The sequence below is a fragment of the Ylistrum balloti genome, unplaced genomic scaffold (genome assembly GCF_031769215.1).
Source record: "Ylistrum balloti isolate Yb309-2 unplaced genomic scaffold, AGI_CSIRO_Ybal_v1 Utg369628, whole genome shotgun sequence".
Taxonomy (NCBI): Eukaryota; Metazoa; Mollusca; class Bivalvia; order Pectinida; family Pectinidae; genus Ylistrum; species Ylistrum balloti.
Window position 1 is genome coordinate 106,065 of NW_026781895.1, and position 17,586 is coordinate 123,650.

Below are 17,586 nucleotides of genomic sequence, written 5' to 3' on the forward strand. Positions count from 1 at the left end.
AATTCCCCGGAAGACCGAGGGACACAGCTGCCATTCCGTCAACACCGGTTGGCGGCACCTGGAGAGGGTATCTGCCAACACATTCAACCTGCCCAAAAGATGCTTGACCACAATGGACAATTGCATCTCCTGACAGAGGAGCAGGATGCGGATGGAGAGGGCACACAGGACGTGAGACCTGGTGCTTCCTTGTCTCTCCAGATACGCGACAACTGTAGAGTTGTCGGTAGCCACACAAATCGCCTTGGACTGCAGGAACCCCCGAAAGGATTGCAGTGCCAAAAGAACTGCCCTCATCTTGAGCACATTGATGTGATCCGAGAGCTGATCCCCAGACCGCTCCCCCGAGCGACAATGGCCGTCGAGGTAAGCTCCCCATCCTGTCATGGAAGCATACGTGAACAGGGTCATAGAGGGGACAGGCTTGGTCAGAGGAACCCCACGGAGAACATTCTCCCGAATGGTCCACCAGCGAGCGAACTCCCTGACTGACTGAGTGAGAGTTATCCAGGCCTCCCACTTCCTGGATGACGGAACCCAGTTGGACAGGAGGAACATCTGGAGAGGTCTGATGTGAAGTCTCCCTAGAGGGACCACATCTGCCAGGGCGTTGAGATACCCCAGAAAACTGAGGAACCAACGCACCTGGACCTGCGACCGTTCGATGAAGGACAGAGCTAGAGCCCTGGCCTTCTCGAACTTCTCCACCGATGGTAGGGCTATGCCCAGAACCGTATCGAAACGATTCCCCAGGAAGTCCTGAGATGGGGAAACCTCTGACCTCTCTCTGGAAGGAATGAAGCCGACTCTGAGCAAGACTTTCAGGACCAGCCGGGTATCCTTCACTAACGATTCCCTCACCCTGTGAAGCATAAAGGAGTCGTCGAAATAGATGTGGACGTCTATTCCGCGAGAGTGAAGGAATCCCACAACTACCTGCAGCAGCTTGGTGAACACCAAGGGAGCTGTCGTCAGCCCGAAGTGCATGGCCCGGAATTGGAAGGCCTTGCTGTTGCACGTGAAACGGAGGAACTTCCGTGCCGACTTCTTGATGGGGATATGGAAATAGGCATCCTTCAGATCTACTGAAGTTGCCCACATCCCGTCCCTCACGGAGGCCATGATGCCCCGTGGGGTCTCCATCTTGAAGTGAGGAGAATCTATGTGCCTGTTGAAGGCACTGAGATCTATGATCGGGTGCCACTCTCCGGACTTCTTCCGAACGAGAAACATTCGGGAGTAGAAACCGGGAGTGATTTCCGACATAGGAATCTCCTCTACCGCGCCCTTTGCAAGCAAGGTCCTTACTTCCTCCTGGATTTTTAAGATTGAAAATTGCCTTGCCAACACGACATTGGCGAGCAGGGAGACCTGTAAGGCCGCCGATGCCCTCAACGCCGCGTTCAGGGCAGCTGTAAGCCTGTCCTGAATGTCGGCCTGTTCCGTCTCTGGTACCCGACCCTCAGGCAAGTCAGATACCTTGTATAGACTCACAGTCAGGAAGTCTATGTAAGACAGAACTTGGATGGAAAGGTGCAACATCCTCTCCATCCTGTGGTGCTCTCTAGCCTCGAGCACCACCTGGTCCACCGATTTGCCGGGCCAGGCAGCCAACTCCCTCGACTCCAGCTTTGCTGGTTGAGGGGCCAGTTGCCCGTCATGTGTAGCGTAGTCAGCGGTAGAAGCCTCTGACAAATCGCCAACACCGAGCTGCAGACCGGCAAACCCTGGGGTGCGGGTAGATGAAGGATTCTTCTCCAAAACCCGTGCCTGGGCGGTGGCCAGAGCCGAAGACACAATGGTGCCTTCTGGCAGAGTCCGATCAGTACGAACGGAAGCCCGAGGAGCCACCAAAGAACCTAGAAGGGTGGTGGACTCGGGCACCGACAATGCAGAAGGCGGTGGGCATACCTCCGCTCCGAGAAGCCAAGAAATGTCGGCCCGTAGGGGCCGCATCCCCGAAAGAACATGCTGAGCCTCGGTTTCAGCAATCTCGGAGCCCCCTACCTCCTGGGAACCCTCCTGGTCGGAAGGGTCATCTGTCGATGACTCGGACGGATCAATCGCCGAGCACCCAGGAGACAGATGGATAACAACGTCATCCTCTGCCAAGCCCACGCCCTCAGCGTCCATCTCCTCCTCGCTAGCGACCGAAGTCGCCCTGGGAGGAACAGGGGCCGCCAGAGGAGACCTCTCCGGAGAGGGGGACTCCTCTATACGGCGTTTAGACGTAGAACGTCTAACAGCCGAAGCTGTAGGCTTAGAAGCCAACCCCTGAGGACAGGAGACCGACGGGTCCGCGCGGGAGGCGGAAGTCCTAAAGGTCCGACGAACCTTTTTAGGACCGGCCGAAATGGCCCCCAAAGTAGCAGAGCGTTGGGGGGATTCAGCACTGCTAAAATGTCTCCTAGAGGGAGAGACCATACCCCAAGGGTTCCTGCTCTCCGTAGAAGTGAGAACACCCATGTGCCGAATCACGACGCAGCCCTGAATCCATAATTGTTACGAAATAAATAATCAAATAACAACAGTTATTAATACAAATAAACGTAACAAAAATAAAACTCCAACAAACAAATACGAACGAAAGCAAAAGCTAACGAAACGTAAAAAAGCTAAGCAAAATATATGGTCAAATAAATTATACGACCGATAAAAAGCGAAAAGCACTTCACAAAAAAAAAAAAAAAAACGAACAGCGCAAAACATGCCTAAAAGCAGGATATATTAACAAAATAAACGTCTGCAAAAGACTGTTAAAGTTAACGATGGGTTAAAGCAATAAGCCGATATATAAATACTCGGCTAAAAGCTAGACTTAAGCTAGAAAGAAAAGGAAGGCACTCAGCTGAATATAGCACGTCCGCCCGCTCCGATAGCCATAAAGATAAGAGGAAGGGAGATAACTCTATGTTCATGACGAAGGCTCATGGTCGTAGGGAGGGCAGGATTTTTGAATCTTTTGTTTTTGGGATACAAAGATGGGTGTAGGTACCATATTTGCATACTAAAGTTATGGTAATTATTACTGAAATGAAAGTAACTTATTAAGCCAACACCTCGTCATCAACTCCATAAATGATAAATACTACATAGGATACATATTTCATAATTTGGTAAAACATAGGATCGATATTGCACGTGGAATAAATGTCAGGTTGGTTTGCCATACTCTGCGATAAATCATGCTCCTTACTAAAACAAAAAACAATTAGGCCAAAAGGAAGAGAATTTTTCCTTTGGTATGTCAATAGTCTATTAGAACATGTTACCAAAAAAATCCACAATTTCACGAATGCATCCTGAATATACTTGCTTGCCACGTTTTAGTTTACAACCATATACTTGTATCGCAATTCACCTTTCTTTTAAGGTCCCCTTCAATGTAAAATAGGGTAAGATAGTGTACAGCATAGACAAATAAATAATACAGACACGAAATGGTACTGAGATACAGCTTGTGTCGTGGGTAAGGTAGTGTACAGCATAGACAAATAGATATTACAGACACGAAATGGTACTGAGATACAGCTTGTGTCGTGGGTAAGGTAGTGTACAGCATAGACAAATATATATTACAGACACGAAATAGTACTGAGATACAGCTTGTGTCGTGGGTAAGGTAGTGTACAGCATAGACAAATAAATATTACAGACACGAAATAGTACTGAGATACAGCTTGTGTCGTGGGTAATACAGCATAGACAAATAAATATTACAGACACGAAATGGTACTGAGATACAGCTTGTGTCGTGGGTAATACAGCATAGACAAATAAATATTACAGACACGAAATGGTACTGAGATACAGCTTGTGTCGTGGGTAATACAGCATAGACAAATAAATATTACAGACACGAAATGGTACTGAGATACAGCTTGTGTCGTGGGTAATACAGCATAGACAAATAGATATTACAGACACGAAATAGTACTGAGATACAGCTTGTGTCGTGGGTAAGGTAGTGTACAGCATAGACAAATAAATATTACAGACACGAAATAGTACTGAGATACAGCTTGTGTCGTGGGTAATACAGCATAGACAAGTAAATATTACAGACACGAAATGGTACTGAGATACAGCTTGTGTCATGTATCTTCACAGCAAGTACTGTGGTGAGAACATAATGTTGAGTTGTGACATGATAAACACTACCAAGAAATAATCAATGCCTATTAGAACTTATATTGATTTACTAGTGATATGCATTATTTGATATGGACATAGAGACTCGCACTCTTTGTCCATAATTTTGTTATAAAATGCCATTAGAATGACATTGTTTCTGATTTATTAAACAGGGAGTCTCGCTGCTTTATTTCGCTTCTGACGGAATCCAGCTTCTTTCTGGTACATCTACTATGCGATTAGACTTGATAATTTGTGCGTAAATGACAATCAAATTTCAATCCGACAAATTGGAAGATTTACATTGTAAAATTCTACAGGAAAAAGATGTAGTGGTGGTAAGGGGAATTTTACCAACTTCAACAAGGGATACAATCACTGAAATATGGACGAAAAAGGAGCAAAATATACAGACTTGTGCATGGTATGGACAATCCGAGTCAGAAAGATCGCAAAATGACCCAGTCATCAAATGAGACCAGAACAAGGGCCATCATAAGAAATTAGAAAAACAATCTGAACATCATTTTTTACTGATCAAGTTGTAGACCACTAGAACAGTTTGCCAGGAAACTGAATGAACTTCAAATAAACTGGTGATACTTAAAGTTTCTGTATGGGTCCCTGTGTGTCTTTCTCTTCCTAAAACGGCATCAGACCCGCTATCGTCCAGGCGGACGCACATTTGTGACGTGCTAAGTTTTAGGCTGGGTCTACAATAAGGCCAGGGCATCGTCTTCTAAATCATAGTTTAAGAAAAGGTCAAATGGCCCCTTCTCCCCTTCTGCTCATTTTCCTATCTTTTCTCGTCCGCTGAAAGGCCGAAAGGCTGTGATAGAGGACGTAAAACCCGTTAAATACATAAAATAAAACAATCTTCAATCATCAGATGGATGTGAAATACTGATACAAGATTTTCGAATGCAAATTAGTTGCTTGTAGAATCGATGACATTAAAGTGTGTAAATTATTCTTGATTATCTCGACTATATCATCAGATAGTTCCCTGAGGTAGCTTGTACACCATGGCTGCAGTGCTGTTTTTTCTTCTGGCTCCAACATCAATGTACATTGAATAAATGCACTGAGCGACGGTTTCTCTTTCGGAACACCTGGTATTATCCTCCTCGTATATTTTCAGGAGTCTGCGTGTAAATTTTATTTTTGTTCAAAGTTGCCCTAGATTTTTTATGTTTGAGTTCACATTTTTGATATATTTTTCCCCGCATTGTCTTTTGGGTGTTACACAAGCTGTTTGATTTACTCACTTAAAGTCTGTTAGTGGACCTAGACTTCCTATAGATTTCAATAGATCCACAGTAAATGCTCGTTGTATGTTGTTTAAACAAGAGGGCTACGTGTTCGGTGTTTTATAAGCCTGATTCTTTCATGTTTCTTATTGTTTTATATCCTCTTAGCCGAATGGCTGAATGACTCTCTGATTGTTTGCTGTGAAGGCCGGGAATGATGACGGTAGATAAGAGAACAAAATCGGATGTCCAACCAATATAACGTAGTGTATGGTGTAACAGGACAGTTTTCTAACATTATCTCTGTAAAATTGTAAAACTATAACACTGTGTCAGAATTGATGATGCATATACGATATAGATTACAAGTTTTTGTATACATAATTTTTACATTGCTTTGAACATTGTTAGTCTTATGTAATACCGACCCATACAGAGGACATGTTTGACTTTTATTTGTGTAGGTTACTCTTAGATCAGCCCGAGAATGGTAAATCTGTTATCAAACACGCACCTGATGATTTCACGTGGTCGTTATGTAGTAACTCATGGTAATCGGCGATCTTATTGTCATTAATCTGGACTGCTGTTGGAATGATGATATTTACAATACATATTTATTCTACTGTAATTGTGCATTTGCTACATACTTTCACATTTGTCACATACACTCATATTTCCTACATATACTCACATATGCTGCATACACTTATATTTGCTACATATATTCACATTTGCTACATACATTCACATTACCTACATGCACTCACATTTGCTGCATACACTCAGATTTGCTGCATACCCTCACATTTGCTACATATATTCACATTTGCTACATGCACTCAGATTTGCTACATACATTCACATTTACTACATGCATTCAGATTTGCTGCATACCCTTACATTTGCTACATACCCTCATATTTGCTACATATATTCACATTTGCTTCATACACTCGCATTTGCTTCATACCCTCATATTTGCTACATATATTCACATTTGCTTCATACACTCACATTTGCTACATACACTCACATTTGCTACATACCCTTACATTTGCTACATACCCTCACATTTGCTACATACGCTCACATTTGCTACATACGCTCACATTTGCTACATACACTCATATTCGGTTTCATACATTGCATCTGTACATACATTATTTGTGCTATCCATTGATATCTAGAATTTTTCATTCTTTATTTTTTTATTATTATTATTATTATTATTATTATTACGTACTGACTTCGTAATGCTTGGTTTGAATACACCTTCATGAAACACAATAGCATTAGCCATTCTGGTCACAAGGTGTCCGAATTGTCACATTATCAGTGTGAACAACTCTCACTTCGGACGATATCTATCCTCTCCGTACCTTAAACAGCACTAGACTATCAAAAACAGGGCATTTTCTGCCTACAGCTCAGAGCGGAAACAATGTTCTAAAATGATAGGTGGTTTACAGTCCAATATCAATGTGACAATATGTGATAAGCGAAGTGCGTCAATCAGAACCAATCTAATATATTGTATCATACGACAGGATATTTCATTTTTTTGCTAATTCTCTCTCTCCATTCTGTGTTATTTTCTGTTTCTTGTTACACACATATACGTGTAGGCGTGATTTGCATCTTGAAAATTTTTCCTGGGTTCAAATCTCTTTAAATATGGTCATGATATGGAGATTAGTACACTTTTCTACCAAAGGTTACAGATTAAAACACTTTGAACCATTATCACATGATTTGGATTCATTTTATTTTTTAATTGTACCACTATAAAAGTGTCAGGCGATTTAAGGATACTTCAGTATTCACGGCGAAGCTTCAAAACAGCGACGCAAGAGAAGGACTTCTACTCGGAGAGGTCGATACATGTAGTCCAGCCATCAGAAATGTTCAACTCTTCCACTGAAAGATTTGACTTTTCCAACATGGATGGTTACCAAGGAGAGAGTAAACGCTCGGGATTTAGGACTGACGGTAATGTCTGTCAGGTGTCCGTAGCGACTGGCTTCATCCTTACTCTCCTTTCTCTGGCTATAGCGGTTGGGGTAGGCATTATTGTGAATTTTGCTGGTAACAACAAGAGCGTGACATGCTCTTGCCAGTGTGAACCGGACCGTGGAATGACCACTCCATACACACCAGGATCTATTCCTGAAGTCTGCAGGACATTGGCACTCGAGGGAAACCTGCAACTTTGTATGTATCATAATGAGTTTAACACTTTTTAAATTTATCATCATTAAACTTTGTTTGTAGAACAATTAATTTAATATTTTGAAACTTATCTTCATTAAACTTTGTATGTACACAATAAAAAAAGTGAGAACTTTGGTATTTTTGAGGAATCATATTGTCTCACTGGTTGTGATATATAACTGATGATTTCCAAACCTTATTTTAAAAACTGCCTTATTCTATTCTTATGAATATATATCTACAATGATCACATCGCCTGAATTGTAGTTGCCGATATTAAGCAAAAGTATATTAAAGCATAATATGTAATATTGACTGAACAAGTGGGTATAAGGACAAGTGTACATAAAATTTGCATAAACAACAGGCATAGTAAGATACTTTTCAATAAAATATTGGTGTTGTTGAAGTTTATGCTAAGACTAATATGTCAGACTGTATAGTATATGTTGACTAAAATATCTTCATCATATGTATTTATCTATCATAACATAGAAAATATTGTACAAAAGATACACAGGTGAATAACACCTTTAATTATAAACTTAAAGTTAAGTACAGTCGAGTCAAACGATGAGATAAACTGCATCATACAGCTGGTCCGTCCTTCTAGAACATTTTCTTCGGTTTGTGAATCTACATTCTTAGTATATTTATGCTAGAAATGTTTGTTATAAAAACGATCAATCAAAGCAAACCTTCATTTTGACAATGATCAGGACTGGTCATAGTAAAAGCGCATTGATGAACAGACACACATCGATTACATGTTATTGAGAATTTTGACGTAGTAAAAAGGAGGATAAGAGCTGACATTCGTCCAAAATGTCGGCGTTTACAAAGTATATAAAATAAAACAAAAAGATAAGATAGCTAGACATAGGTATCTTTTTTGCTTTATTTTAGTTTTTTTTAGTTTAAACATATTTTATTGACAATGACATTGACAATAGGATTAGTCAGTAAGTTTTACCAACTTATAAATGACTTCTCCTACAACATACACATAAACATTTACATAAATATGGTCACGTGGTGACATGAAACTATTATAATAGTCTTTTTATGTAAAATGTATAAGTGGACAAAAAAATAAAGAAACAGACAGAGAGATAAGAACAGGGTGTGGCATAGGGAAAGAGAGATAGAAAGAGGGATATAGAATGGGAGAGAGAGAAAGAGAAAAAAAGTGGGGGGGGGGGGGAGGAGGAGAGAGAATTTAAGTGAATCTTCCTGACCTTCCTAGGAATGTTTGGACCGATTTGGCCATTTTAAGGCTATCATCCACAGAGATATTAGAGTCACCATTGCAAAGAATATTTACATTAACAATACCGTCATACCATATTAATTCTTGGTATAGTGCTCTACGTTGATCAGCATATAAAGAACAATTAAAAAAAGATGATAAGAATCTTCACACGGGTGCCCACATTGACACTCTGGTGAATTTACAAGATTAGCCCTAAAAAGATCATAATTGAGTGGACTTGCACGGTTTCGGAGACGACGGTGGATGATATTTAATTTTCCGGAGCCATAACTAATAAATTGCTTGTGGAGAGTACTATTCACAGACATAGATTTTTTTAAGATTTAGCTTGAAAGAATTTAAAGTGGGTGAATTTCTAATATCATTGCTCAGGTTGTTCCAAAGATTAGTTGCAGAAGGACAAAAAGAATTATGAGATATTTGTAAACGGAATTGTTGATCTCTCATGAAATGGGCTCGTCTTAAATTATAGGGGACTAAGTTACCAATAATATCAGGTAATAAATCAATAAGGAAATCAGGTGCCAAGTTGTTAACTATCGATTAAAAGAGGGAGAGCTTCCTAGCTTTTCTTCTTTTTGAAAGAGGTAACCATCCTGTTTCTCTATATAGAAAATCTATTTTTGTATAAAAAGGTAAACCTGTGACTATTCTGGCAGCTTCTTATTGGATTTTTTCTAATGACAGGGAATTTGTTTCACTACAGTTGCCCCATACCTCACATGCATATTCAAGAAGTGGTCGGATATAAGTTAAGAATAATTTCTCTAAATTATGTCTATTCAATATGAGTTTTAATTTACGTAGGGTTGCAATATATTTTGAGATTTTACTAACAATATAATCTACATGTAGGTTCCATTTACCGTCGTTAGAAATAATAACACCTAAGTGCTTATGCTGATTGGTGATTTTGATAGGTATGTTGTCGAAAATGAAAGAGGGGACAAAAGGAAGTCGAAGATTTGAAATGATAAGGGCTTCGGTTTTTATGGGATTGAAGGACATCAGCCAATCTTTAGACCAAGTTTCAATTTTTCTGAGATCAGATCTTGCTGCGGATTCAATTTGATTTAAATTACTAGAGGAATAAGAGAGGGATGTATCATCAGCGAAAAGTCTAGACAGTGAGATAAGTTCGCAAGAAATATCATTTATGTACATTAAGAAGAAGAGTGGCCCAAGGACTGAACCTTGGGGTACACCGGCATTTATAGGTTTGTACGAAGAAAGTGCATCTTTTATAAAAACTGCCTGTTTTCTTTCATAGAGATAGTTACGTATCCAAAGAAGAAGTTTTCCAGAAATGCCATATTTCTCTAGTTTGTATAGAAGACCTTTATGCCACACTCGGTCGAAGGCCTTCGAGAAATCACAAAAAATCAAAACAGTATGCTCATATTTTTCCAAAGAAGTAATTATTGAGTGATATAACTCAATGAGTTGATGGGTTGTAGAATGGTTGGATAAGAAACCTGATTGGTACTTATAGATAAGATCATTTTGTACTAAATGATAGTATATGTGTTTATAAACAACACGCTCAAATAGCTTACCCAAACAACTTAACAATGAAATAGGCCTATAGTTTGAAACAATACTTGGATCATTAGCTTTAAATACGGGCATAACATGGGCAATTTTCCAGCCATTTGGATATATACCAGATGATAAGGAATAATTGAAAATGATAGATAATGGTACAGAAATTTCAGTAGATAGTAACTTTAGCATTTTGTGACTAATACCGTCGGGTCCTGATGCTTTGTTTGTATCAAGTATATTGACGATGTCTTCAATTTCTTTAGGTAGTAATATTATTTCATTTAAGACTGAATCAGTTCGCCTCTCAAAAAAGGGTAAAGCTTTATCAAGGTCAGTTTCTAATAATGTACAAACAGAACTGAAATAATTATTCAATAATTCACATTTACTGTTGTTATATATAATTTCATTAGTATTATTGTCTAAAAGTGGGGATATGTCAGTATGTTTACTAACTTTTAAAATATTGCGAAGAAGTTTCCAATATGCCTTAGGGTTGTTTTTGCTATTATCAATAGCTGAATCTATATTTTCATAAAAAATTTCTTTAGCTCGTTTAACCATGTTGTTTATTTTATTTCTAATATGTTTGTATTTATTTCTATTTGTTTCAGTATTGTTATTAAACATTATCTTTTTTAATCTTTCCCTTTTCCTTATAGTGTTTCTGATGATCCCATTCATCCATGGTTTGTCCCCTTCCCGTACCAATATTTCTTTATATGGTATACACTTTATGATAGCCTCAAAAAATTTCTCAGTAAAAGATGAACACATTTCATTTACATCAGATATGTTGTTAAGGACATCATTCCAAGGGATGCTAGTGAACATTGTTTTGAGTTCATCAATGTTACATTGGTTATATAACCATACTTTTCTCTTAAAACTATGTCTAACTTTGACAGGTATACTGATAATAGCAAAAACAGCATCATGGTCACTAATAGCACGATCAATTTCAATTACATCAGAAAAAGTTACATTTACATTATCACTTACAATAATTGGGTCAAGAAGAGTAGATGAGTTATCAGTTAGTCTAGTAGGTTTTGTTATTACATTTCTTAGGTTATAATCAGAGAGAATATTGTTTAAATGGCCCCTAATATTTTTTAGGAAATCAACATTAAGATCACCTGTAATTATTATATTGGATGTTTCTTCGAAAGCTATATCAACAGAGTGACGGAGATGATGCCATAATGTAGCATCATTTTGAGAGGGAGGTCTATAAATATTACAAAGCAAATAAAAGGTATTTTTAAATTTAATCTGGGACCTGGGTTTGGATGTATGTCACCTGCTATTAATAAAATAATTATAACTATATTGAATGGATGGAGGATATAATGGGACAACTGCAGTAGCAAAAAAGATAACACGTTCAGACAGTTAAGATGCGATATGAATGTGCTGAAGTACTTAAAATAATTGTGGATGAAAACCAAGGTGACTGGTATACAAGAAATTTTACAATAAAAACACCCAATGGCAGCCCTCCATGCACTTACATCATTTCCCATCATGGGGGGTTAAAAATAAAAATCATAGGACATTGCTGGAGGTCTGCCAATGTTCTGCAGATTGGACAAACATATTCTAGGAAGGGAGGTTGGAGCAAAACAGGAAAGAAGATGGAATTGAATGGATGAAGAAGTAAAGCATTTGTTTGGTTGAAGAACACAGAATAGGTCAAGTAACAAAAAGAGTAAAGATTGAGCAAGAGGCAGTGTAAAACAAACTGGAAAGGGAGTGACAGAGAAATAAACATTTTAGGGGATGTATGATTTAAAATATACCAGTAGGGAATAAGAGTTTGGTGAATTATTAAAGATTTAAATAGAGTAGACAGAGATAGATACCAGGGCTAATAGGATAGCATTGATATATATATTTCATTATTTATATATTGGTAAGCATAACAAAAATAATAGATTGTAGACAATGATCCACCTGCAAAAGAGTAGTGAACAATAATCACAGTTTGAGTCAATTGATAACCAAAGATAGTAGAACAATATATGGCAGGGATATGATCATCATAAAAAATCATAAGTAGATTATACTACATATCCAGAGTAACATAAGATAAACTCAGATTCAATGAATGCACACATCCATACACTTATGCTTGATTGACTCATAAAAGTAAACCTAAATGCATGAATACATTTATATCACACATATGCATGCATATCCATACACTCATGCATAGTTGACTCTCGGTTGTAAACCCTCACATGCATGCATACATTCATATCACACATATACATGCACATCCATACACTCATGCATTATTGACTGTCAATAGTAAACCTTCACATGCATGCATACATTTATAACACTTTATTTTAGGTGGTTTGTGTTTTAAATCTATATATTAGGACGCAGTATGTAATGTTAAAAATGGCGTCATAGGCATAATGCAAAACATGCAATAATGTCAATCTTCAGCGACGTATTGAACTATGGACGTAAATGTGTAACATCATGATATTTACACCAAATAGAGAACAAAGCTTCCCGAATCCGCAGTAACAAAATCATGATGTATCATATAGCCGTTCATACCTAAAAAGACGTACAGACAAACGCTGCTTCTAATCGCGACCACAAAATGGATACTGAAATTTCCACGTGGACCTACAACGTGTCTTCTTTCCTTCTTTTTTAAACATAAATATGTCAATTTATCATAAAATGGCCTTTCCCCTGCGCGATATTTCAAAAACATGTTTAGCCTACAAATGTCGTCTCATTTCAATGTCATGAAGGAGTATTCGGTCCAAATTCCTGGCAGTACTGTACCTTTTAAGTACTCATTTTAATTACTTTTAAAACTGTTGTTGGCATCAAAATGTCTCCTCTGTCAGTTTGAATAATTGAAATTGATAGGGATATCAGGAAATCCGGAAGTGAATGGTCTACTGGATCACAGATTTTATGCAGAGTATTTGGTAAATACACAAGTGTGTATGGTTGTTCACTAAAATTTCTGCTGGGATTACAATTTTATTACCTCATCAGGATCATTATCTTTAAACAAATATTTCATTTTGTTCGGCTTAACACAAACCTATTATGACACAAACTTGTGTAAATCGACTTAGCTAGATCTATAATGAATTTCCGCACATTAAATAGGTTTGTTTTAATAGCAACTTGCACTAAACACAGAAACTGGTCTGAACAAAAGATGGCCAATACGTACAATACTTTTATATCATGTTTGATTCAAAATAATGAATGTGTTAACATACAAATAAATCATAATTCGGTCATGCTGGTTGGGTTCGGGCCTTTTAGGGAGGTACCTCGTCCCTGTCCTGGACATATCCTACAGACTTAACCATGGTATTTACAACTTTTGAAGGTAACGAAAATTTCAAGACTGAAAAGTCCAGTTAAATTTGATACCAGCATTACCTTTTAAGAGTCGTTTTATAATCTTGAACATTTGATGTGACTAGTTTTATAACGGGGTTTTCCTTTTCAGGAGCTAATCTCTGTCTTACTCTGAAATAAATCAACAGCTCGAGAAATATTAGTTGCTTTTGGAAACTTACCAAATGGCTGACCTGTGAAACGGAAGTGACGTAATACAAGCCTGTACCTACAGAATCGTCTAGAATAGATAATCACAAGTTATTAAAAATATCAAATGTGATATTTGTAAAAGTTAAGCATGTACATTTGCACATAATTGATTTTTGTGTGAAAATGTAAAAGTATAAAGCGTACCATTTTAGTTGTTAAAAATAATTCTAATGTGTTAGACACTCCCCAGAAGTATCTATAAATACAATTCTATGCGTTCAGCACATCATTCACTGATCTAGGTGAATACATTCGTAGGGGACAAGACGTCTACATGAGAGTCTAAAATGCACACGATAGCAGGTTATATAACAGCATGGTGTTAAATCTACAGTAGCTGAAAGTACATACCTCACAAAATCCAAGTTTAACAACTAAATGAACAGGAAATATTTTATTGTTTGATCATCACCACAAAGCTACAAGAGAACGAAACAAAAAGAAGACCACAGTGGTTGATAACAAACAAAGGATAATTATCACAACTGTTTATCTATCTACATTAGACTACAACCATGTAACGTGTTTCACACAGTATAATATGGTTCATATTTTCAGGGTGGTAGACGCCCTTGGTTTAAATTACAACGTTTTGTTTACGACAACTGAGTCAAAATCACTTAAATTGTGATACCGATAACACTATTGTTAAAGTAATTGACAACAATTTCTGTTATGTAATATATATGCGATTCTTTTCTATGTATATTGTAGAGAACATTCCAAGCTTAGATTGGTTTCTAAAGATGTAATGCGAGTTATTGTCTTGGTGTGCTTTTTTCCATGTTAGCTCGTCAAAGGCTCATCCAGATGCGATATTTTCACAATCGTTTCACAATGTTCATATTTCTCAAAGATTCTATATACATTCTTCACGAGTATTGTCTACTAAAACTGAGTGTTACTAGGAGTGATATTTTATGATGTTTACCCAGGTCAGCAAGTTCACGTCAACCAGCATCGTTTATAGCGTTGTGTACCGCCTCGTCTCCTGGGAATTACCGGTGTGTAAATACAGAGGCCAACAAGTCTCCAGCACTTTAAGACACCTCATTCCGTGTTTTATACACGTCAAAATCCTACATTGCTTGTACAGTGATACGACTGGCGATCTTGTTTGACCATAGTTAGAAATCTATACAAACTTTGTATATGATACAGAGCCAAAGTCATCAGTAAAAAATGGCATACAAACCATCTTGTCAGGAAATACGTTTCGATTCCCGCGTTTTTAGATGTAAATTCAAGAATCGAGTGTCGTGTAGTGTTGATTTGGGCATCTATAGCGTTCAGTGTGGGTAAGTTTAAGCATACCCAGCTGTGAAAGGATCGGACAAGTACATATAAGACACCTGTATCAAAATAATAAGATAAACATGTATCTATCAACATTAGCTATTTACAAACAATGTTACTTACTGAGGTTTGTGTAAAAGTATTAACTAAGACAGTAACATTGTAATACATGTAATACATTGATAAACGTTTTAGAAACCTGAGAGATACTACTTTCGACATTTCTTTTCATTGTAACAAATCAATCTCAGCGTTTACACGATGTATAAGTAAAATTTCAGTAACAATAAGTAACACGTTTCCAACTTTCTGTCTCTTTAAACATTTCGATTTTAGTTTAATATACTTTTGTAAAACGACTCTAAAGTCCAAGCGTTTCTTACAAGGAGTATATCGGCATGAAATTGCGATCATACTAGACTTTAAAATGCTGTTCCCGGGAGGTGAGGTTTTACATTCGTTAGTTCAAGATTTGGACGCACCTGTTTACAATTTCTATCATTTCTGCAAAGTCGTTTACAACATTGTGACACAATCCTACAAACTTCACGTGCTCCATGATGTCTGTAGTCTTGTATATATATATGATCACCAATGACAAAGTTGAAAACTTTCGCCGCCGCTATGGCTGATGAATCCATGTCTTTAAAATACACCCACTTTAAATGTTTAACTGTGTAAATAAAACGTGTATCTTTACATTTTTATAGAAGTATAGACTAAATCAAAAGAGACATTTTCATGATCTTGTAAATTATTTCTTTATTGTCCAAGTTTTAAAACATGTGATGATTCTTTATTCATCAACGTGTCCTGATTTTGTCTGTCTGTAAAACAAATATAAAAACTGGTGTGCAAAGTCATAAGTCATTTGAGTAAATACTCTATCACGTGTAAGTCATGACTCGGACGAGTATATACTCTATCACGTATAAGTCATGACTCGGACGAGTATATGCTCTATCACGTGTAAGTCATTACTCGGACGAGTAAATGCTCTATCACGTGTAAGTCATTACTCGGACGAGTAAATACTCTATCACGTGTAAGTCATGACTCGGACGAGTAAATACTCTATCACGTGTAAGTCATTACTCGGACGAGTAAATACTCTATCACGTGTAAGTCATGACTCGGACGAGTAAATACTCTATCACGTGTAAGTCATGATTCGGACGAGAATATACTCTATCACGTGTAAGTCATGACTCTGACGAGTAAATTCTCTATCACGTGTAAGTCATGACTCGGACGAGTAAATTCTCTATCACGTGTAAGTCATGACTCGGACGAGTAAATACTCTATCACGTGTAAGTCATTACTCGGACGAGTAAATACTCTATCACGTGTAAGTCATGACTCGGACGAGTAAATACTCTATCACGTGTAAGTCATGATTCGGACGAGAATATACTCTATCACGTGTAAGTCATGACTCTGACGAGTAAATTCTCTATCACGTGTAAGTCATGACTCGGACGAGTAAATTCTCTATCACGTGTAAGTCATGACTCGGACGAGTAAATTCTCTATCACGTGTAAGTCATTACTCGGACGAGTAAATACTCTATCACGTGTAAGTCATGACTCGGACGAGTAAATACTCTATCACGTGTAAGTCATGACTCGGACGAGTATATACTCTATCACGTGTAATAACGATCTATCTGACTTGAATTCAAATAATGAAACACCATTGAATAAAACGATTACCGCCACAATCAGAACTTGACATCAACGTATTTGAAATTGTTCTTGACTGTGATGTCCGATATCATTAAACGAGTTGTGCGTGATTTTTACAGTGTGAAGCATTACCATCGCTTGGCGCATTAATGATTTAATCCTTTGAAACTGTGTATAACACAGCAGACTATATGGTTTCCTTTGTACAACAAAAGACACATAAGGGAATAGCACGATTTAGTGCAAATTTACACGTTCATATAAGGATTCGTTACTGATGTTGGGGAGGAATGGTGGGTGGAGGGGGCTGTGGGGGGAGGGGGTGGGAGAGGGGGCTGTGTGGGTGGAAGTATGGGTGAGAGGTCGTTTGGGAAGCAGAGCTTCAATCTTAACTTGATGTGGTTACTGAGGTAAATTCAAGGAAAAGTCAAGATCTAGATGTGGAGATGCACTAAACTCATAGTTCAGTAAATAAAGTCATAAATTTGGTGATTTTAGTAGACCGTACATATGTGCATTTATTTTTCGCCAGTGTGTTAAGGTACGTCCATGTTGTCAGTGGCGCTGACACACAAATATGTGAATAA